Consider the following 20,782-nt stretch of genomic DNA (forward strand, 5'->3'; position numbering starts at 1 on the left):
TTTTGGGTTGGGTTCTCTTTTATAGTCTGCAGGCATTAATTGAAAGAAGTCAGTGTTCCAGCAGAGGGAGACAACGTTTCAGAAAAGGCATTGTAGCAAACCAAAAAAGAAATTTTAAGCGCAGCAGAGTAACCAGCGCACATACCTGTTAGCTCAGGTGAGTTTAAAAGGCTGCTGTTGATAACAAGGGCATTTGCTAAATAGATGGTGTGTGTGCAACAATATACTGAAAGGTCAATTATATTGTGCAGCTTATCTCACCACCTGTAGTTATTTAGGTGAAAGCTCCAAAATGCTTGCCTAATATGTCTGTTTATCCAAAAGGAAGTAAAGAGGGAGAGCTAGAAAGATAGCATTGCGTTACATTACATGGCAATGCAATGCACAGTTGCTGAAGTTGAACCAAAATGAGCTTGTCATCTGGCTTCTGCAACTTTGAACATGAAAAATCCAATGAGGAGAAGAAAAGCAAAGCCAAAGAGTCCATCCCAAAATCCGACAAACAAGCAAAATGAACAAAAAACATTGAATTCAATACTTTCTGATTTTAGAAACTGCATTAAAGAAGGGGTGCACCGGTCCTGGAGATACTGCAATACCAGGTCAATGCGTGGAGTGGACAGAGCAAGCTCTTTTTCCATCTCCCTGTTCTAAAAATCCATTTAATATATGGTCCCCAGATAGGGGACGTATCAGATATTAAACTGATAAGAACAGATACTACACTTGATCTTAGCCAAAAGGCCGAGAAGCGATAACCAGAATTGGTTTCGAACTACGGAGCCACCCAAGGATCCTGAAGAGTCCATTTGTGGAGATGAGCTCCTGGACTCCCGTTAAGAAGACATGTTGTCAACCTCTAGATCCCTTACATGCCTGCACTTTTCGGCTTGCTGCTGCTGCAATCCACGCGTTTTAGATCTGCATAACTCCACCTCTTTAAACACAGCACCCTCACCCCCTGCTGTTCCCACCCGCCTCAACACCGTTGGAAGGGAGGAGAACCAATTAAGGCGGGGGGTGGGGTGGAACGAGCAGCTGTCTACCCTTAGCAGGAGGGCTGCTGATTACTTACCTCTCCTGCTGCTGCTGGCTGTCCAGCAGCAGACTGAAGGTGGCTGCTGCTGTGCGCAGGTATATAAAGGCTCAGAGCCTATTATGACACGCGCAGCCAGCGTTCCATTGCCACATTCCATCTACTGCAGGCAGGATACCTGGCTGGCTGAATGTCGCTGAGAAGCTCACAGAGACCGCCATAAGCAACAGTTTAACAGAATGCCACAGACTAATCAACCAAACTTTTTGGGTTGGGTTCTCTTTTATAGTCTGCAGGCATTAATTGAAAGAAGTCAGTGTTCCAGCAGAGGGAGACAACGTTTCAGAAAAGGCATTGTAGCAAACCAAAAAAGAAATTTTAAGCGCAGCAGAGTAACCAGCGCACATACCTGTTAGCTCAGGTGAGTTTAAAAGGCTGCTGTTGATAACAAGGGCATTTGCTAAATAGATGGTGTGTGTGCAACAATATACTGAAAGGTCAATTATATTGTGCAGCTTATCTCACCACCTGTAGTTATTTAGGTGAAAGCTCCAAAATGCTTGCCTAATATGTCTGTTTATCCAAAAGGAAGTAAAGAGGGAGAGCTAGAAAGATAGCATTGCGTTACATTACATGGCAATGCAATGCACAGTTGCTGAAGTTGAACCAAAATGAGCTTGTCATCTGGCTTCTGCAACTTTGAACATGAAAAATCCAATGAGGAGAAGAAAAGCAAAGCCAAAGAGTCCATCCCAAAATCCGACAAACAAGCAAAATGAACAAAAAACATTGAATTCAATACTTTCTGATTTTAGAAACTGCATTAAAGAAGGGGTGCACCGGTCCTGGAGATACTGCAATACCAGGTCAATGCGTGGAGTGGACAGAGCAAGCTCTTTTTCCATCTCCCTGTTCTAAAAATCCATTTAATATATGGTCCCCAGATAGGGGACGTATCAGATATTAAACTGATAAGAACAGATACTACACTTGATCTTAGCCAAAAGGCCGAGAAGCGATAACCAGAATTGGTTTCGATCTACGGAGCCACCCAAGGATCCTGAAGAGTCCATTTGTGGAGATGAGCTCCTGGACTCCCGTTAAGAAGACATGTTGTCAACCTCTAGATCCCTTACATGCCTGCACTTTTCGGCTTGCTGCTGCTGCAATCCACGCGTTTTAGATCTGCATAACTCCACCTCTTTAAACACAGCACCCTCACCCCCTGCTGTTCCCACCCGCCTCAACACCGTTGGAAGGGAGGAGAACCAATTAAGGCGGGGGGTGGGGTGGAACGAGCAGCTGTCTACCCTTAGCAGGAGGGCTGCTGATTACTTACCTCTCCTGCTGCTGCTGGCTGTCCAGCAGCAGACTGAAGGTGGCTGCTGCTGTGCGCAGGTATATAAAGGCTCAGAGCCTATTATGACACGCGCAGCCAGCGTTCCATTGCCACATTCCATCTACTGCAGGCAGGATACCTGGCTGGCTGAATGTCGCTGAGAAGCTCACAGAGACCGCCATAAGCAACAGTTTAACAGAATGCCACAGACTAATCAACCAAACTTTTTGGGTTGGGTTCTCTTTTATAGTCTGCAGGCATTAATTGAAAGAAGTCAGTGTTCCAGCAGAGGGAGACAACGTTTCAGAAAAGGCATTGTAGCAAACCAAAAAAGAAATTTTAAGCGCAGCAGAGTAACCAGCGCACATACCTGTTAGCTCAGGTGAGTTTAAAAGGCTGCTGTTGATAACAAGGGCATTTGCTAAATAGATGGTGTGTGTGCAACAATATACTGAAAGGTCAATTATATTGTGCAGCTTATCTCACCACCTGTAGTTATTTAGGTGAAAGCTCCAAAATGCTTGCCTAATATGTCTGTTTATCCAAAAGGAAGTAAAGAGGGAGAGCTAGAAAGATAGCATTGCGTTACATTACATGGCAATGCAATGCACAGTTGCTGAAGTTGAACCAAAATGAGCTTGTCATCTGGCTTCTGCAACTTTGAACATGAAAAATCCAATGAGGAGAAGAAAAGCAAAGCCAAAGAGTCCATCCCAAAATCCGACAAACAAGCAAAATGAACAAAAAACATTGAATTCAATACTTTCTGATTTTAGAAACTGCATTAAAGAAGGGGTGCACCGGTCCTGGAGATACTGCAATACCAGGTCAATGCGTGGAGTGGACAGAGCAAGCTCTTTTTCCATCTCCCTGTTCTAAAAATCCATTTAATATATGGTCCCCAGATAGGGGACGTATCAGATATTAAACTGATAAGAACAGATACTACACTTGATCTTAGCCAAAAGGCCGAGAAGCGATAACCAGAATTGGTTTCGAACTACGGAGCCACCCAAGGATCCTGAAGAGTCCATTTGTGGAGATGAGCTCCTGGACTCCCGTTAAGAAGACATGTTGTCAACCTCTAGATCCCTTACATGCCTGCACTTTTCGGCTTGCTGCTGCTGCAATCCACGCGTTTTAGATCTGCATAACTCCACCTCTTTAAACACAGCACCCTCACCCCCTGCTGTTCCCACCCGCCTCAACACCGTTGGAAGGGAGGAGAACCAATTAAGGCGGGGGGTGGGGTGGAACGAGCAGCTGTCTACCCTTAGCAGGAGGGCTGCTGATTACTTACCTCTCCTGCTGCTGCTGGCTGTCCAGCAGCAGACTGAAGGTGGCTGCTGCTGTGCGCAGGTATATAAAGGCTCAGAGCCTATTATGACACGCGCAGCCAGCGTTCCATTGCCACATTCCATCTACTGCAGGCAGGATACCTGGCTGGCTGAATGTCGCTGAGAAGCTCACAGAGACCGCCATAAGCAACAGTTTAACAGAATGCCACAGACTAATCAACCAAACTTTTTGGGTTGGGTTCTCTTTTATAGTCTGCAGGCATTAATTGAAAGAAGTCAGTGTTCCAGCAGAGGGAGACAACGTTTCAGAAAAGGCATTGTAGCAAACCAAAAAAGAAATTTTAAGCGCAGCAGAGTAACCAGCGCACATACCTGTTAGCTCAGGTGAGTTTAAAAGGCTGCTGTTGATAACAAGGGCATTTGCTAAATAGATGGTGTGTGTGCAACAATATACTGAAAGGTCAATTATATTGTGCAGCTTATCTCACCACCTGTAGTTAATTAGGTGAAAGCTCCAAAATGCTTGCCTAATATGTCTGTTTATCCAAAAGGAAGTAAAGAGGGAGAGCTAGAAAGATAGCATTGCGTTACATTACATGGCAATGCAATGCACAGTTGCTGAAGTTGAACCAAAATGAGCTTGTCATCTGGCTTCTGCAACTTTGAACATGAAAAATCCAATGAGGAGAAGAAAAGCAAAGCCAAAGAGTCCATCCCAAAATCCGACAAACAAGCAAAATGAACAAAAAACATTGAATTCAATACTTTCTGATTTTAGAAACTGCATTAAAGAAGGGGTGCACCGGTCCTGGAGATACTGCAATACCAGGTCAATGCGTGGAGTGGACAGAGCAAGCTCTTTTTCCATCTCCCTGTTCTAAAAATCCATTTAATATATGGTCCCCAGATAGGGGACGTATCAGATATTAAACTGATAAGAACAGATACTACACTTGATCTTAGCCAAAAGGCCGAGAAGCGATAACCAGAATTGGTTTCGAACTACGGAGCCACCCAAGGATCCTGAAGAGTCCATTTGTGGAGATGAGCTCCTGGACTCCCGTTAAGAAGACATGTTGTCAACCTCTAGATCCCTTACATGCCTGCACTTTTCGGCTTGCTGCTGCTGCAATCCACGCGTTTTAGATCTGCATAACTCCACCTCTTTAAACACAGCACCCTCACCCCCTGCTGTTCCCACCCGCCTCAACACCGTTGGAAGGGAGGAGAACCAATTAAGGCGGGGGTGGGGTGGAACGAGCAGCTGTCTACCCTTAGTAGGAGGGCTGCTGATTACTTACCTCTCCTGCTGCTGCTGGCTGTCCAGCAGCAGACTGAAGGTGGCTGCTGCTGTGCGCAGGTATATAAAGGCTCAGAGCCTATTATGACACGCGCAGCCAGCGTTCCATTGCCACATTCCATCTACTGCAGGCAGGATACCTGGCTGGCTGAATGTCGCTGAGAAGCTCACAGAGACCGCCATAAGCAACAGTTTAACAGAATGCCACAGACTAATCAACCAAACTTTTTGGGTTGGGTTCTCTTTTATAGTCTGCAGGCATTAATTGAAAGAAGTCAGTGTTCCAGCAGAGGGAGACAACGTTTCAGAAAAGGCATTGTAGCAAACCAAAAAAGAAATTTTAAGCGCAGCAGAGTAACCAGCGCACATACCTGTTAGCTCAGGTGAGTTTAAAAGGCTGCTGTTGATAACAAGGGCATTTGCTAAATAGATGGTGTGTGTGCAACAATATACTGAAAGGTCAATTATATTGTGCAGCTTATCTCACCACCTGTAGTTATTTAGGTGAAAGCTCCAAAATGCTTGCCTAATATGTCTGTTTATCCAAAAGGAAGTAAAGAGGGAGAGCTAGAAAGATAGCATTGCGTTACATTACATGGCAATGCAATGCACAGTTGCTGAAGTTGAACCAAAATGAGCTTGTCATCTGGCTTCTGCAACTTTGAACATGAAAAATCCAATGAGGAGAAGAAAAGCAAAGCCAAAGAGTCCATCCCAAAATCCGACAAACAAGCAAAATGAACAAAAAACATTGAATTCAATACTTTCTGATTTTAGAAACTGCATTAAAGAAGGGGTGCACCGGTCCTGGAGATACTGCAATACCAGGTCAATGCGTGGAGTGGACAGAGCAAGCTCTTTTTCCATCTCCCTGTTCTAAAAATCCATTTAATATATGGTCCCCAGATAGGGGACGTATCAGATATTAAACTGATAAGAACAGATACTACACTTGATCTTAGCCAAAAGGCCGAGAAGCGATAACCAGAATTGGTTTCGAACTACGGAGCCACCCAAGGATCCTGAAGAGTCCATTTGTGGAGATGAGCTCCTGGACTCCCGTTAAGAAGACATGTTGTCAACCTCTAGATCCCTTACATGCCTGCACTTTTCGGCTTGCTGCTGCTGCAATCCACGCGTTTTAGATCTGCATAACTCCACCTCTTTAAACACAGCACCCTCACCCCCTGCTGTTCCCACCCGCCTCAACACCGTTGGAAGGGAGGAGAACCAATTAAGGCGGGGGGTGGGGTGGAACGAGCAGCTGTCTACCCTTAGCAGGAGGGCTGCTGATTACTTACCTCTCCTGCTGCTGCTGGCTGTCCAGCAGCAGACTGAAGGTGGCTGCTGCTGTGCGCAGGTATATAAAGGCTCAGAGCCTATTATGACACGCGCAGCCAGCGTTCCATTGCCACATTCCATCTACTGCAGGCAGGATACCTGGCTGGCTGAATGTCGCTGAGAAGCTCACAGAGACCGCCATAAGCAACAGTTTAACAGAATGCCACAGACTAATCAACCAAACTTTTTGGGTTGGGTTCTCTTTTATAGTCTGCAGGCATTAATTGAAAGAAGTCAGTGTTCCAGCAGAGGGAGACAACGTTTCAGAAAAGGCATTGTAGCAAACCAAAAAAGAAATTTTAAGCGCAGCAGAGTAACCAGCGCACATACCTGTTAGCTCAGGTGAGTTTAAAAGGCTGCTGTTGATAACAAGGGCATTTGCTAAATAGATGGTGTGTGTGCAACAATATACTGAAAGGTCAATTATATTGTGCAGCTTATCTCACCACCTGTAGTTATTTAGGTGAAAGCTCCAAAATGCTTGCCTAATATGTCTGTTTATCCAAAAGGAAGTAAAGAGGGAGAGCTAGAAAGATAGCATTGCGTTACATTACATGGCAATGCAATGCACAGTTGCTGAAGTTGAACCAAAATGAGCTTGTCATCTGGCTTCTGCAACTTTGAACATGAAAAATCCAATGAGGAGAAGAAAAGCAAAGCCAAAGAGTCCATCCCAAAATCCGACAAACAAGCAAAATGAACAAAAAACATTGAATTCAATACTTTCTGATTTTAGAAACTGCATTAAAGAAGGGGTGCACCGGTCCTGGAGATACTGCAATACCAGGTCAATGCGTGGAGTGGACAGAGCAAGCTCTTTTTCCATCTCCCTGTTCTAAAAATCCATTTAATATATGGTCCCCAGATAGGGGACGTATCAGATATTAAACTGATAAGAACAGATACTACACTTGATCTTAGCCAAAAGGCCGAGAAGCGATAACCAGAATTGGTTTCGAACTACGGAGCCACCCAAGGATCCTGAAGAGTCCATTTGTGGAGATGAGCTCCTGGACTCCCGTTAAGAAGACATGTTGTCAACCTCTAGATCCCTTACATGCCTGCACTTTTCGGCTTGCTGCTGCTGCAATCCACGCGTTTTAGATCTGCATAACTCCACCTCTTTAAACACAGCACCCTCACCCCCTGCTTTTCCCACCCGCCTCAACACCGTTGGAAGGGAGGAGAACCAATTAAGGCGGGGGGTGGGGTGGAACGAGCAGCTGTCTACCCTTAGCAGGAGGGCTGCTGATTACTTACCTCTCCTGCTGCTGCTGGCTGTCCAGCAGCAGACTGAAGGTGGCTGCTGCTGTGCGCAGGTATATAAAGGCTCAGAGCCTATTATGACACGCGCAGCCAGCGTTCCATTGCCACATTCCATCTACTGCAGGCAGGATACCTGGCTGGCTGAATGTCGCTGAGAAGCTCACAGAGACCGCCATAAGCAACAGTTTAACAGAATGCCACAGACTAATCAACCAAACTTTTTGGGTTGGGTTCTCTTTTATAGTCTGCAGGCATTAATTGAAAGAAGTCAGTGTTCCAGCAGAGGGAGACAACGTTTCAGAAAAGGCATTGTAGCAAACCAAAAAAGAAATTTTAAGCGCAGCAGAGTAACCAGCGCACATACCTGTTAGCTCAGGTGAGTTTAAAAGGCTGCTGTTGATAACAAGGGCATTTGCTAAATAGATGGTGTGTGTGCAACAATATACTGAAAGGTCAATTATATTGTGCAGCTTATCTCACCACCTGTAGTTATTTAGGTGAAAGCTCCAAAATGCTTGCCTAATATGTCTGTTTATCCAAAAGGAAGTAAAGAGGGAGAGCTAGAAAGATAGCATTGCGTTACATTACATGGCAATGCAATGCACAGTTGCTGAAGTTGAACCAAAATGAGCTTGTCATCTGGCTTCTGCAACTTTGAACATGAAAAATCCAATGAGGAGAAGAAAAGCAAAGCCAAAGAGTCCATCCCAAAATCCGACAAACAAGCAAAATGAACAAAAAACATTGAATTCAATACTTTCTGATTTTAGAAACTGCATTAAAGAAGGGGTGCACCGGTCCTGGAGATACTGCAATACCAGGTCAATGCGTGGAGTGGACAGAGCAAGCTCTTTTTCCATCTCCCTGTTCTAAAAATCCATTTAATATATGGTCCCCAGATAGGGGACGTATCAGATATTAAACTGATAAGAACAGATTTTTTTAATTTGGCTATCCCCTGCAGAGGGATAAAACCGTTTATTAAAACTTTAACAAATTACAAGCATAATTACACAAATACCAAACGTTAAAAGACAAATGAAATTTACAAAACAAAAAAATACAAAGATTTTAAATAATTAGGTTCCATTGGTCAACAAGCCATTTTTTGGAAATATGTACATTCTTCTTTTTGTCAATTAAATAATAAGTATACATTTCACATAAACATAAACTTAAAACATCATTCACTGATAAAACATCTTGTTTAAAAATAGCAATGTTGCGCGCTTTCCAGAGAGATGACTTGGCGCAGTTCACTGTCTTCCAAGCCATTGTGTACTGGTCCATTGTGGGGCATTCCATAAGTCCGTATAGCACAGTTTTATATGTAAAGTCCTTGAGGTCTGCCACCCTTTCCAGTAGGGGGAGCAGTCTTCTCCAGAAATCCTTTGCAAAATTACATGTCCATAATAGATGTTCCACCGTTTCCTCGTCTTGGCATCCGGCTCTTGGGCAGATGGCAGACCTCACAAATCCTCTTCTGTATTGGAATGCCCGGCAAGGAAGACAGCGGTGCATGCAACTCCAAGCCAGATCTCTCTGTTCATTAAAAAGATAAAAAACGTTAATCATTTTCCAGATAGACATAGATTTGTCATCATCATATCTGTCAACATTACATATTTCCTCACTTTTACGTATTTCTTTAATTAGTTTCTTACTATTTCTTAATTCCTCTATTTTCTTAGTCCCTAAATTAAAATCTGACACTATTTTCCTTAAAATCTCATAATGCGTCGACAAATTAAAAGCATGGGGCACAGAAATATTAACTTCATACCATCCAAACTTTCTCATAAAAAATCCTGTATTAAAACGCATAAAAAAGGACCAATAGTGATTCTTAAAAAGGGCATTAAAACAGTAAACGAACAGATGGATTAAAAGAAACCTATTAAAATCTGGAAAATCTTTACCACCTTTTACTTTTGATTTCATCACGATTTCTCTTTTCAGCTTTTCCATTTTTGAGTTCCAAAAGAAGGTAAAACAGGTTTTGGTTATCTTTTTTAAAACATTAACAGGCGGGGGGAAAACCATGCTAAGATACAATAAAAGAGGTAAAATCACCATCTTTAAAACCAATACTTTACCCTCCATTGTAAGTCTCCTCATGTTCCACATACATATTTTCGTATTTACTTTCTGTGTAACTGTTTCCCAACTATTATAACCATCATTATTTTCAGTGAATGATATACCTAAAATGGAAATGGATTCGGAGACATTAATTGGTACATCACGTAAAATCATCCCCCCAACACTTAAAATGTTACACTTATTAAAATTGATTTTAAAACCAGAAGCTAGGCAAAAGGATTGCACTTGATGGAGAGTGGCCGTAAGTGATGGTGCATCTGTACACAAGACCGCCACGTCATCCATGTAGCCTACAACCTTGGCCTCCAAACCACCGCTTCCAGGCAGAGGGACACCGCATATCTGTTTATTTTGGCGTATTGCACATAACATTGGTTCCAGTGCACAGATAAACAGTAGGGGGGACAGAGGGCATCCCTGTTTCACCCCTGACCGTAAAAATACCTCTTGTGTCTTAAAACCATTCACTAAAATCTTACTTGTACAATCCTTGTAAAATGCTTTAAGCGATAGTAAAAACCCTTCTGGTATGCCCATTTTCTCTAAAACTTTAAAAAGATAAAAGTGTGAGACACGGTCAAATGCTTTTTCAAAATCAATAGATAAAATCGCCATTTTCCCCTTTCTGTCTTTCACATCCTCAATACAGTCTTTCACTAAATTCAGATTGTCCCATATACTGCGCCCCGGCACCCCACACACTTGATTAGAATGAATAACTTTGCTGATGACTTCTTTTAGACGATTTGCACAAATTTTAGCCATTATTTTATAGTCACAATTTAAAAGTGTTATTGGTCTCCAGTTTTCTAATTTTGATTTATCGCCTTTTTTGTATAGGAGGGAGACTTCACCTTTCTTCCAGGAATTTAATAAAACCTTATTATTAAAAACCTCAGTAAACAAATAAAACAAATCATCTTTTAAAATATCATAAAAACATACATAAAATTCTATTGGGATGCCATCAGGACCAGGGACCTTTCCAGTTTTAAAACTTTTAATAGTTTTTAACACTTCTTGTTCCGTTAAAACTTGGGATAAAAACTCTTGGGATGCGGGATCTAAAACAGCTGTTAGTCCTTGCAGCGAATCATCCATTAATTTATTATCTATATTTTTTCCATTAAAAAGATTAGAAAAAAAAACCTCAACTTTACCCAGCATATTTTTTATATTATTCTCACCATCTATATGGTCAATTATCACTTTTTCTTTTTTATTTTTCCTAAAAAAATATCTGGAACACTTTTCATTTTCTTCTATATGTTGTACTCTAGAACGAAAAATTATCTCTTTTCCTTTTTGTTCTAGCCATTTTGAAATCTCTTCTTTTAAGTTTGAAATATCAACTTGTACATCTATCCCATTGTCTCTGAGCTTAAATAATGTTTGTAGGCGGGTATTTAAAATTCTATATTCTTCATATTTTTCTTTGGCTCTACATATACTCTTTTTAATAAAAAAGTCTTTTATTTTTACTTTCATTCTATCCCACCATACACTCATAGTCTCATTTGTTTTTTTCCCTTTTCTACATTTCCTATAAAACTCAATAAAATCTGATAAAATCTGCGGGTCGGTTAAAAGGGATACGTTCATTTTCCAGCTTTTCTTACCACATTTTTTGTTGTCATTTACTTTTATGGTAAAGGATAAAAGTTTATGGTCTGAAAATATATTAGTTAAAACTTCACATTTGGCAGGTATTGTTTTATCTGAACCAAAAATAAAATCAATCCTAGAGCTACAATTAGCATTGCTCCAAGTGAAACCGGCGTCCTCTGTGCTGTCACTATGACACTCTTTATATATGTCTTTCAATTTAGCATCTTTGACTATATCATGTAGCATACCTGAGGTTTTATCGTAGTTCCTGCTTACAGAGCTGGAGCGCCGGTTTTCACCTTTTAAAACACAATTAAAATCCCCTGCTAAGATAAAAGGTTCAGAGTTATTAATAAATAATGGTAAAAGATCAAGCATTTCGGCTCTTTCATTTTTCTCTGGGGATCCATAAAAATTTAAAAACTGCCATCTAATACCATCAATAAAAGCTTTCACTAATAAAATACGACCTGGTAAAATTTCCTGAATAAAATCAATTAAAACGTTCCCTTTAAAAAGTATGGCTACACCCGCTGATCCTGCAGCATTCGATCCAGACCAGACAGATGGCCCACACTTCCACTCATCTTTATATTTTTGATATGACATTTCATGTGGGATATTACATTCTTGCAGAAAAAATACAGATGCAGTAAAACACGTAAAAAAATTAAAAAGAGCAGTTCTTCTCGTATTAGATTTTATGCCTCTCACGTTGAAGGAAATACCTTTGAGTTCAGCCATCATTAGAAAATGTAGAAATTTTAATTAGGTAACTAAGAGCAACGGATTTACCTGTCCGATGAACCTGATCAGACCACTGGGCTTGCGCCTCCCTCCTCATCTGATAGTATCGTCACGAGAGTCTCCGTGGAGGAGGAAAGATTACCACATTTATATAAACCCGACGCTACACTGGCATAGCTCGGAGGGCTGGCTGGCAGAACCCGCTGGGTCTCCATTGGCTGGCCATGCAGTTCCTCATCAGGTGGGTCCCCGAGGGGTTCCGCCGCCCCTGTTTGACCTGTAGAAGGTCGTCCTATAGGAGGAGGTTGCGCACAAGGCAGAGCCTCTGACTCTTCAGAGGCAGCAAGATCCCGGTCCCCACCTGTAGCAGCGGAGACCGAAACCCCTGAGGGTCCAGCGTCCACGTCCCCTTCTGGAGAAGTGTCCATCTGTTCACCTCCTGCTGCCTCCTCCGAACCACCCTTTTTCTTTTTCTTAGGACCCACCTTTATCCACTCAGCGCCCTCAGCACTAGGAGACCCAGACTGGGCATGGGCTTCTGTGTCGGCCTTTTGCCGGTCCCTTTTGACCTTACCAGTAGTGCCCTTCTGCTCCTTCTCAGCCCTCCTTTTGGACTCCCGCAGGTCCTGCAGCCAGGTTTTGGGATTTGGTATTTTACCTGTCAAAGACTCTGGAGACACTTCACTATTTGGTACGCCCTTATTGTCTCCAGAGGCTCCAGGTTGTTGTTCCTCCTCCTGAGGGGTGGTCTGATCTTTTGGTCCTTGGTCGGACGTCTTGGACTTCCCCTTTTGCTCATCTTCCCGAAATCTGTGAGGGCAAGAAAAATAAAAGTGACCTGGAGTCTGGCAAAAACTGCATTTCTTTTCCTTAGGGCATTCTTTTGTCTCATGTTCTTCACTAGCACAATTTCTACATGATACATGACAGTTTTCTTTTGAATGACCATAGCGCCCACAATTTCTGCAATATACTGGCATCCCAGAAAAGAAGAAATCCCCATTTGTTTGCCCAATTTTGAAACGGGCAGGGGGGAGCCGTATACCACCTGGTGTATTTGGATCTCTTGTACACTTCACAAGGAATTTCCACTTAGATGTCCATATGTTATATTCGTTTAATATCTTCCCAATACATTTAACACTTTTAAAATAAATTGCTAGAAATGACATTACTTCTGGAGCAGAAACAAAGGGCGAAAATATTTTTACAATAACCAGTCTTACCTCATCCAGGACGTGCTCAACAATTTGTATCCCTTTCAAAACAGGACTATTTTCAACTTTTTTTAACTTTTCTAGTACATCTCTAAAAATACCTTCTCCGGTGAATGTGATGTCATAGTCACCTCTTCTGGGATAATCCTGGATGGAGAGAATTTCATTCCTTTGTACGCCAAGAAGGTTCCTGAGCACGTCCTGGACTACATACCCTAATTTCCTCATATCCGAGCCACCCGCCGTGAAGTGAACTCGGATAGAGTTTTTTAGCCTCGCATAAAGAGGCACGAGGTTAGGGTCAACCTCCATGGAAAAACGCAACAAGGTTGCAAATTGCAGCCGCTTGCAATCTGCGCTCCCAGTGTTCTTGCAGCGAAAAACACCTGGAAGCTGGGGGATCGCAACTCGTTACCCTGGGACTAAGCCCTCTCCCTAATAGCAGCAAGCAGGTTAAGTCCACCAAAGTGGACGATCCTGCCAGGCCAAGGAGAGGGGTACCCGAGTGCCCTTCAACCACAATCTCCTGCACTAAAGCACTTGATCGTAGCCAAAAGGCCGAGAAGCGATAACCAGAATTGGTTTCGAACTACGGAGCCACCCAAGGATCCTGAAGAGTCCATTTGTGGAGATGAGCTCCTGGACTCCCGTTAAGAAGACATGTTGTCAACCTCTAGATCCCTTACATGCCTGCACTTTTCGGCTTGCTGCTGCTGCAATCCACGCGTTTTAGATCTGCATAACTCCACCTCTTTAAACACAGCACCCTCACCCCCTGCTGTTCCCACCCGCCTCAACACCGTTGGAAGGGAGGAGAACCAATTAAGGCGGGGGGTGGGGTGGAACGAGCAGCTGTCTACCCTTAGCAGGAGGGCTGCTGATTACTTACCTCTCCTGCTGCTGCTGGCTGTCCAGCAGCAGACTGAAGGTGGCTGCTGCTGTGCGCAGGTATATAAAGGCTCAGAGCCTATTATGACACGCGCAGCCAGCGTTCCATTGCCACATTCCATCTACTGCAGGCAGGATACCTGGCTGGCTGAATGTCGCTGAGAAGCTCACAGAGACCGCCATAAGCAACAGTTTAACAGAATGCCACAGACTAATCAACCAAACTTTTTGGGTTGGGTTCTCTTTTATAGTCTGCAGGCATTAATTGAAAGAAGTCAGTGTTCCAGCAGAGGGAGACAACGTTTCAGAAAAGGCATTGTAGCAAACCAAAAAAGAAATTTTAAGCGCAGCAGAGTAACCAGCGCACATACCTGTTAGCTCAGGTGAGTTTAAAAGGCTGCTGTTGATAACAAGGGCATTTGCTAAATAGATGGTGTGTGTGCAACAATATACTGAAAGGTCAATTATATTGTGCAGCTTATCTCACCACCTGTAGTTATTTAGGTGAAAGCTCCAAAATGCTTGCCTAATATGTCTGTTTATCCAAAAGGAAGTAAAGAGGGAGAGCTAGAAAGATAGCATTGCATTACATTACATGGCAATGCAATGCACAGTTGCTGAAGTTGAACCAAAATGAGCTTGTCATCTGGCTTCTGCAACTTTGAACATGAAAAATCCAATGAGGAGAAGAAAAGCAAAGCCAAAGAGTCCATCCCAAAATCCGACAAACAAGCAAAATGAACAAAAAACAATGAATTCAATACTTTCTGATTTTAGAAACTGCATTAAAGAAGGGGTGCACCGGTCCTGGAGATACTGCAATACCAGGTCAATGTGTGGAGTGGACAGAGCAAGCTCTTTTTCCATCTCCCTGTTCTAAAAATCCATTTAATATATGGTCCCCAGATAGGGGACGTATCAGATATTAAACTGATAAGAACAGATACTACACTTGATCTTAGCCAAAAGGCCGAGAAGCGATAACCAGAATTGGTTTCGAACTACGGAGCCACCCAAGGATCCTGAAGAGTCCATTTGTGGAGATGAGCTCCTGGACTCCCGTTAAGAAGACATGTTGTCAACCTCTAGATCCCTTACATGCCTGCACTTTTCGGCTTGCTGCTGCTGCAATCCACGCGTTTTAGATCTGCATAACTCCACCTCTTTAAACACAGCACCCTCACCCCCTGCTGTTCCCACCCGCCTCAACACCGTTGGAAGGGAGGAGAACCAATTAAGGCGGGGGGTGGGGTGGAACGAGCAGCTGTCTACCCTTAGCAGGAGGGCTGCTGATTATTTACCTCTCCTGCTGCTGCTGGCTGTCCAGCAGCAGACTGAAGGTGGCTGCTGCTGTGCGCAGGTATATAAAGGCTCAGAGCCTATTATGACACGCGCAGCCAGCGTTCCATTGCCACATTCCATCTACTGCAGGCAGGATACCTGGCTGGCTGAATGTCGCTGAGAAGCTCACAGGGACCGCCATAAGCAACAGTTTAACAGAATGCCACAGACTAATCAACCAAACTTTTTGGGTTGAGTTCTCTTTTATAGTCTGCAAGCATTAATTGAAAGAAGTCAGTGTTCCAGCAGAGGGAGACAACGTTTCAGAAAAGGCATTGTAGCAAACCAAAAAAGAAATTTTAAGCGCAGCAGAGTAACCAGCGCACATACCTGTTAGCTCAGGTGAGTTTAAAAGGCTGCTGTTGATAACAAGGGCATTTGCTAAATAGATGGTGTGTGTGCAACAATATACTGAAAGGTCAATTATATTGTGCAGCTTATCTCACCACCTGTAGTTATTTAGGTGAAAGCTCCAAAATGCTTGCCTAATATGTCTGTTTATCCAAAAGGAAGTAAAGAGGGAGAGCTAGAAAGATAGCATTGCGTTACATTACATGGCAATGCAATGCACAGTTGCTGAAGTTGAACCAAAATGAGCTTGTCATCTGGCTTCTGCAACTTTGAACATGAAAAATCCAATGAGGAGAAGAAAAGCAAAGCCAAAGAGTCCATCCCAAAATCCGACAAACAAGCAAAATGAACAAAAAACATTGAATTCAATACTTTCTGATTTTAGAAACTGCATTAAAGAAGGGGTGCACCGTTCCTGGAGATACTGCAATACCAGGTCAATGCGTGGAGTGGACAGAGCAAGCTCTTTTTCCATCTCCCTGTTCTAAAAATCCATTTAATATATGGTCCCCAGATAGGGGACGTATCAGATATTAAACTGATAAGAACAGATACTACACTTGATCTTAGCCAAAAGGCCGAGAAGCGATAACCAGAATTGGTTTCGAACTACGGAGCCACCCAAGGATCCTGAAGAGTCCATTTGTGGAGATGAGCTCCTGGACTCCCGTTAAGAAGACATGTTGTCAACCTCTAGATCCCTTACATGCCTGCACTTTTCGGCTTGCTGCTGCTGCAATCCACGCGTTTTAGATCTGCATAACTCCACCTCTTTAAACACAGCACCCTCACCCCCTGCTGTTCCCACCCGCCTCAACACCGTTGGAAGGGAGGAGAACCAATTAAGGCGGGGGGTGGGGTGGAACGAGCAGCTGTCTACCCTTAGCAGGAGGGCTGCTGATTACTTACCTCTCCTGCTGCTGCTGGCTGTCCAGCAGCAGACTGAAGGTGGCTGCTGCTGTGCGCAGGTATATAAAGGCTCAGAGCCTATTATGACACGCGCAGCCAGCGTTCCATTGCCACATTCCATCTACTGCAGGCAGGATACCTGGCTGGCTGAATGTCGCTGAGAAGCTCACAGAGACCGCCATAAGCAACAGTTTAACAGAATGCCACAGACTAATCAACCAAACTTTTTGGGTTGGGTTCTCTTTTATAGTCTGCAGGCATTAATTGAAAGAAGTCAGTGTTCCAGCAGAGGGAGACAACGTTTCAGAAAAGGCATTGTAGCAAACCAAAAAAGAAATTTTAAGCGCAGCAGAGTAACCAGCGCACATACCTGTTAGCTCAGGTGAGTTTAAAAGGCTGCTGTTGATAACAAGGGCATTTGCTAAATAGATGGTGTGTGTGCAACAATATACTGAAAGGTCAATTATATTGTGCAGCTTATCTCACCACCTGTAGTTAATTAGGTGAAAGCTCCAAAATGCTTGCCTAATATGTCTGTTTATCCAAAAGGAAGTAAAGAGGGAGAGCTAGAAAGATAGCATTGCGTTACATTACATGGCAATGCAATGCACAGTTGCTGAAGTTGAACCAAAATGAGCTTGTCATCTGGCTTCTGCAACTTTGAACATGAAAAATCCAATGAGGAGAAGAAAAGCAAAGCCAAAGAGTTCATCCCAAAATCCGACAAACAAGCAAAATGAACAAAAAACATTGAATTCAATACTTTCTGATTTTAGAAACTGCATTAAAGAAGGGGTGCACCGGTCCTGGAGATACTGCAATACCAGGTCAATGCGTGGAGTGGACAGAGCAAGCTCTTTTTCCATCTCCCTGTTCTAAAAATCCATTTAATATATGGTCCCCAGATAGGGGACGTATCAGATATTAAACTGATAAGAACAGATACTACACTTGATCTTAGCCAAAAGGCCGAGAAGCGATAACCAGAATTGGTTTCGAACTACGGAGCCACCCAAGGATCCTGAAGAGTCCATTTGTGGAGATGAGCTCCTGGACTCCCGTTAAGAAGACATGTTGTCAACCTCTAGATCCCTTACATGCCTGCACTTTTCGGCTTGCTGCTGCTGCAATCCACGCGTTTTAGATCTGCATAACTCCACATCTTTAAACACAGCACCCTCACCCCCTGCTGTTCCCACCCGCCTCAACACCGTTGGAAGGGAGGAGAACCAATTAAGGCGGGGGGTTGGGTGGAACGAGCAGCTGTCTACCCTTAGCAGGAGGGCTGCTGATTACTTACCTCTCCTGCTGCTGCTGGCTGTCCAGCAGCAGACTGAAGGTGGCTGCTGCTGTGCGCAGGTATATAAAGGCTCAGAGCCTATTATGACACGCGCAGCCAGCGTTCCATTGCCACATTCCATCTACTGCAGGCAGGATACCTGGCTGGCTGAATGTCGCTGAGAAGCTCACAGAGACCGCCATAAGCAACAGTTTAACAGAATGCCACAGACTAATCAACCAAACTTTTTGGGTTGGGTTCTCTTTTATAGTCTGCAGGCATTAATTGAAAGAAGTCAGTGTTCCAGCAGAGGGAGACAACGTTTCAGAAAAGGCATTGTAGCAAACCAAAAAAGAAATTTTAAGCGCAGCAGAGTAACCAGCGCACATACCTGTTAGCTCAGGTGAGTTTAAAAGGCTGCTGTTGATAACAAGGGCATTTGCTAAATAGATGGTGTGTGTGCAACAATATACTGAAAGGTCAATTATATTGTGCAGCTTATCTCACCACCTGTAGTTATTTAGGTGAAAGCTCCAAAATGCTTGCCTAATATGTCTGTTTATCCAAAAGGAAGTAAAGAGGGAGAGCTAGAAAGATAGCATTGCGTTACATTACATGGCAATGCAATGCACAGTTGCTGAAGTTGAACCAAAATGAGCTTGTCATCTGGCTTCTGCAACTTTGAACATGAAAAATCCAATGAGGAGAAGAAAAGCAAAGCCAAAGAGTCCATCCCAAAATCCGACAAACAAGCAAAATGAACAAAAAACATTGAATTCAATACTTTCTGATTTTAGAAACTGCATTAAAGAAGGGGTGCACCGGTCCTGGAGATACTGCAATACCAGGTCAATGCGTGGAGTGGACAGAGCAAGCTCTTTTTCCATCTCCCTGTTCTAAAAATCCATTTAATATATGGTCCCCAGATAGGGGACGTATCAGATATTAAACTGATAAGAACAGATACTACACTTGATCTTAGCCAAAAGGCCGAGAAGCGATAACCAGAATTGGTTTCGAACTACGGAGCCACCCAAGGATCCTGAAGAGTCCATTTGTGGAGATGAGCTCCTGGACTCCCGTTAAGAAGACATGTTGTCAACCTCTAGATCCCTTACATGCCTGCACTTTTCGGCTTGCTGCTGCTGCAATCCACGCGTTTTAGATCTGCATAACTCCACCTCTTTAAACACAGCACCCTCACCCCCTGCTGTTCCCACCCGCCTCAACACCGTTGGAAGGGAGGAGAACCAATTAAGGCGGGGGGTGGGGTGGAACGAGCAGCTGTCTACCCTTAGCAGGAGGGCTGCTGATTACTTACCTCTCCTGCTGCTGCTGGCTGTCCAGCAGCAGACTGAAGGTGGCTGCTGCTGTGCGCAGGTATATAAAGGCTCAGAGCCTATTATGACACGCGCAGCCAGCGTTCCATTGCCACATTCCATCTACTGCAGGCAGGATACCTGGCTGGCTGAATGTCGCTGAGAAGCTCACAGAGACCGCCATAAGCAACAGTTTAACAGAATGCCACAGACTAATCAACCAAACTTTTTGGGTTGGGTTCTCTTTTATAGTCTGCAGGCATTAATTGAAAGAAGTCAGTGTTCCAGCAGAGGGAGACAACGTTTCAGAAAAGGCATTGTAGCAAACCAAAAAAGAAATTTTAAGCGCAGCAGAGTAACCAGCGCACATACCTGTTAGCTCAGGTGAGTTTAAAAGGCTGCTGTTGATAACAAGGGCATTTGCTAAATAGATGGTGTGTGTGCAACAATATACTGAAAGGTCAATTATATTGTGCAGCTTATCTCACCACCTGTAGTTATTTAGGTGAAAGCTCCAAAATGCTTGCCTAATATGTCTGTTTATCCAAAAGGAAGTAAAGAGGGAGAGCTAGAAAGATAGCATTGCGTTACATTACATGGCAATGCAATGCACAGTTGCTGAAGTTGAACCAAAATGAGCTTGTCATCTGGCTTCTGCAACTTTGAACATGAAAAATCCAATGAGGAGAAGAAAAGCAAAGCCAAAGAGTCCATCCCAAAATCCGACAAACAAGCAAAATGAACAAAAAACATTGAATTCAATACTTTCTGATTTTAGAAACTGCATTAAAGAAGGGGTGCACCGGTCCTGGAGATACTGCAATACCAGGTCAATGCGTGGAGTGGACAGAGCAAGCTCTTTTTCCATCTCCCTGTTCTAAAAATCCATTTAATATATGGTCCCCAGATAGGGGACGTATCAGATATTAAACTGATAAGAACAGATACTACACTTGATCTTAGCCAAAAGGCCGAGAAGCGATAACCAGAATTGGTTTCGAACTACGGAGCCACCCAAGGATCCTGAAGAGTCCATTTGTGGAGATGAGCTCCTGGACTCCCGTTAAGAAGACATGTTGTCAACCTCTAGATCCCTTACATGCCTGCACTTTTCGGCTTGCTGCTGCTGCAATCCACGCGTTTTAGATCTGCATAACTCCACCTCTTTAAACACAGCACCCTCACCCCCTGCTGTTCCCACCCGCCTCAACACCGTTGGAAGGGAGGAGAACCAATTAAGGCGGGGGGTGGGGTGGAACGAGCAGCTGTCTACCCTTAGCAGGAGGGCTGCTGATTACTTACCTCTCCTGCTGCTGCTGGCTGTCCAGCAGCAGACTGAAGGTGGCTGCTGCTGTGCGCAGGTATATAAAGGCTCAGAGCCTATTATGACACGCGCAGCCAGCGTTCCATTGCCACATTCCATCTACTGCAGGCAGGATA

The 20,782-nt window shown here is 43.6% G+C and overlaps 12 non-coding genes across 12 annotated transcripts; all 12 read right to left on the reverse strand.

Moving 5' to 3' along the window:
• Positions 1-565: 565 nt before the first annotated feature.
• LOC141240147 (U2 spliceosomal RNA) lies at positions 566-756 on the reverse strand. Its single transcript, XR_012305435.1, has one exon. It is a non-coding gene; the product is annotated as a U2 spliceosomal RNA (small nuclear RNA).
• Positions 757-1,865: 1,109 nt separating this feature from the next.
• LOC141240148 (U2 spliceosomal RNA) lies at positions 1,866-2,056 on the reverse strand. Its single transcript, XR_012305436.1, has one exon. It is a non-coding gene; the product is annotated as a U2 spliceosomal RNA (small nuclear RNA).
• Positions 2,057-3,165: 1,109 nt separating this feature from the next.
• LOC141240149 (U2 spliceosomal RNA) lies at positions 3,166-3,356 on the reverse strand. Its single transcript, XR_012305437.1, has one exon. It is a non-coding gene; the product is annotated as a U2 spliceosomal RNA (small nuclear RNA).
• A 1,109-nt stretch (positions 3,357-4,465) lies between these two features.
• LOC141240150 (U2 spliceosomal RNA) lies at positions 4,466-4,656 on the reverse strand. The gene has a single exon (XR_012305438.1). It is a non-coding gene; the product is annotated as a U2 spliceosomal RNA (small nuclear RNA).
• Positions 4,657-5,764: 1,108 nt separating this feature from the next.
• On the reverse strand, positions 5,765-5,955 carry LOC141240151 (U2 spliceosomal RNA). The gene has a single exon (XR_012305439.1). It is a non-coding gene; the product is annotated as a U2 spliceosomal RNA (small nuclear RNA).
• Positions 5,956-7,064: 1,109 nt separating this feature from the next.
• On the reverse strand, positions 7,065-7,255 carry LOC141240153 (U2 spliceosomal RNA). The gene has a single exon (XR_012305441.1). It is a non-coding gene; the product is annotated as a U2 spliceosomal RNA (small nuclear RNA).
• Positions 7,256-8,364: 1,109 nt separating this feature from the next.
• LOC141240215 (U2 spliceosomal RNA) lies at positions 8,365-8,550 on the reverse strand. The gene has a single exon (XR_012305501.1). It is a non-coding gene; the product is annotated as a U2 spliceosomal RNA (small nuclear RNA).
• A 6,384-nt stretch (positions 8,551-14,934) lies between these two features.
• LOC141240186 (U2 spliceosomal RNA) lies at positions 14,935-15,125 on the reverse strand. The gene has a single exon (XR_012305474.1). It is a non-coding gene; the product is annotated as a U2 spliceosomal RNA (small nuclear RNA).
• Positions 15,126-16,234: 1,109 nt separating this feature from the next.
• LOC141240261 (U2 spliceosomal RNA) lies at positions 16,235-16,425 on the reverse strand. Its single transcript, XR_012305530.1, has one exon. It is a non-coding gene; the product is annotated as a U2 spliceosomal RNA (small nuclear RNA).
• Positions 16,426-17,534: 1,109 nt separating this feature from the next.
• Positions 17,535-17,725, reverse strand: LOC141240154 (U2 spliceosomal RNA). Its single transcript, XR_012305442.1, has one exon. It is a non-coding gene; the product is annotated as a U2 spliceosomal RNA (small nuclear RNA).
• Positions 17,726-18,834: 1,109 nt separating this feature from the next.
• LOC141240155 (U2 spliceosomal RNA) lies at positions 18,835-19,025 on the reverse strand. Its single transcript, XR_012305443.1, has one exon. It is a non-coding gene; the product is annotated as a U2 spliceosomal RNA (small nuclear RNA).
• Positions 19,026-20,134: 1,109 nt separating this feature from the next.
• Positions 20,135-20,325, reverse strand: LOC141240156 (U2 spliceosomal RNA). The gene has a single exon (XR_012305444.1). It is a non-coding gene; the product is annotated as a U2 spliceosomal RNA (small nuclear RNA).
• Positions 20,326-20,782: the final 457 nt, after the last annotated feature.

This window comes from Phyllobates terribilis, unplaced genomic scaffold (genome assembly GCF_046119375.1).
Source record: "Phyllobates terribilis strain yellow unplaced genomic scaffold, ASM4611937v1 Scaffold_801__1_contigs__length_655404, whole genome shotgun sequence".
NCBI classification, from domain to species: domain Eukaryota; kingdom Metazoa; phylum Chordata; class Amphibia; order Anura; family Dendrobatidae; genus Phyllobates; species Phyllobates terribilis.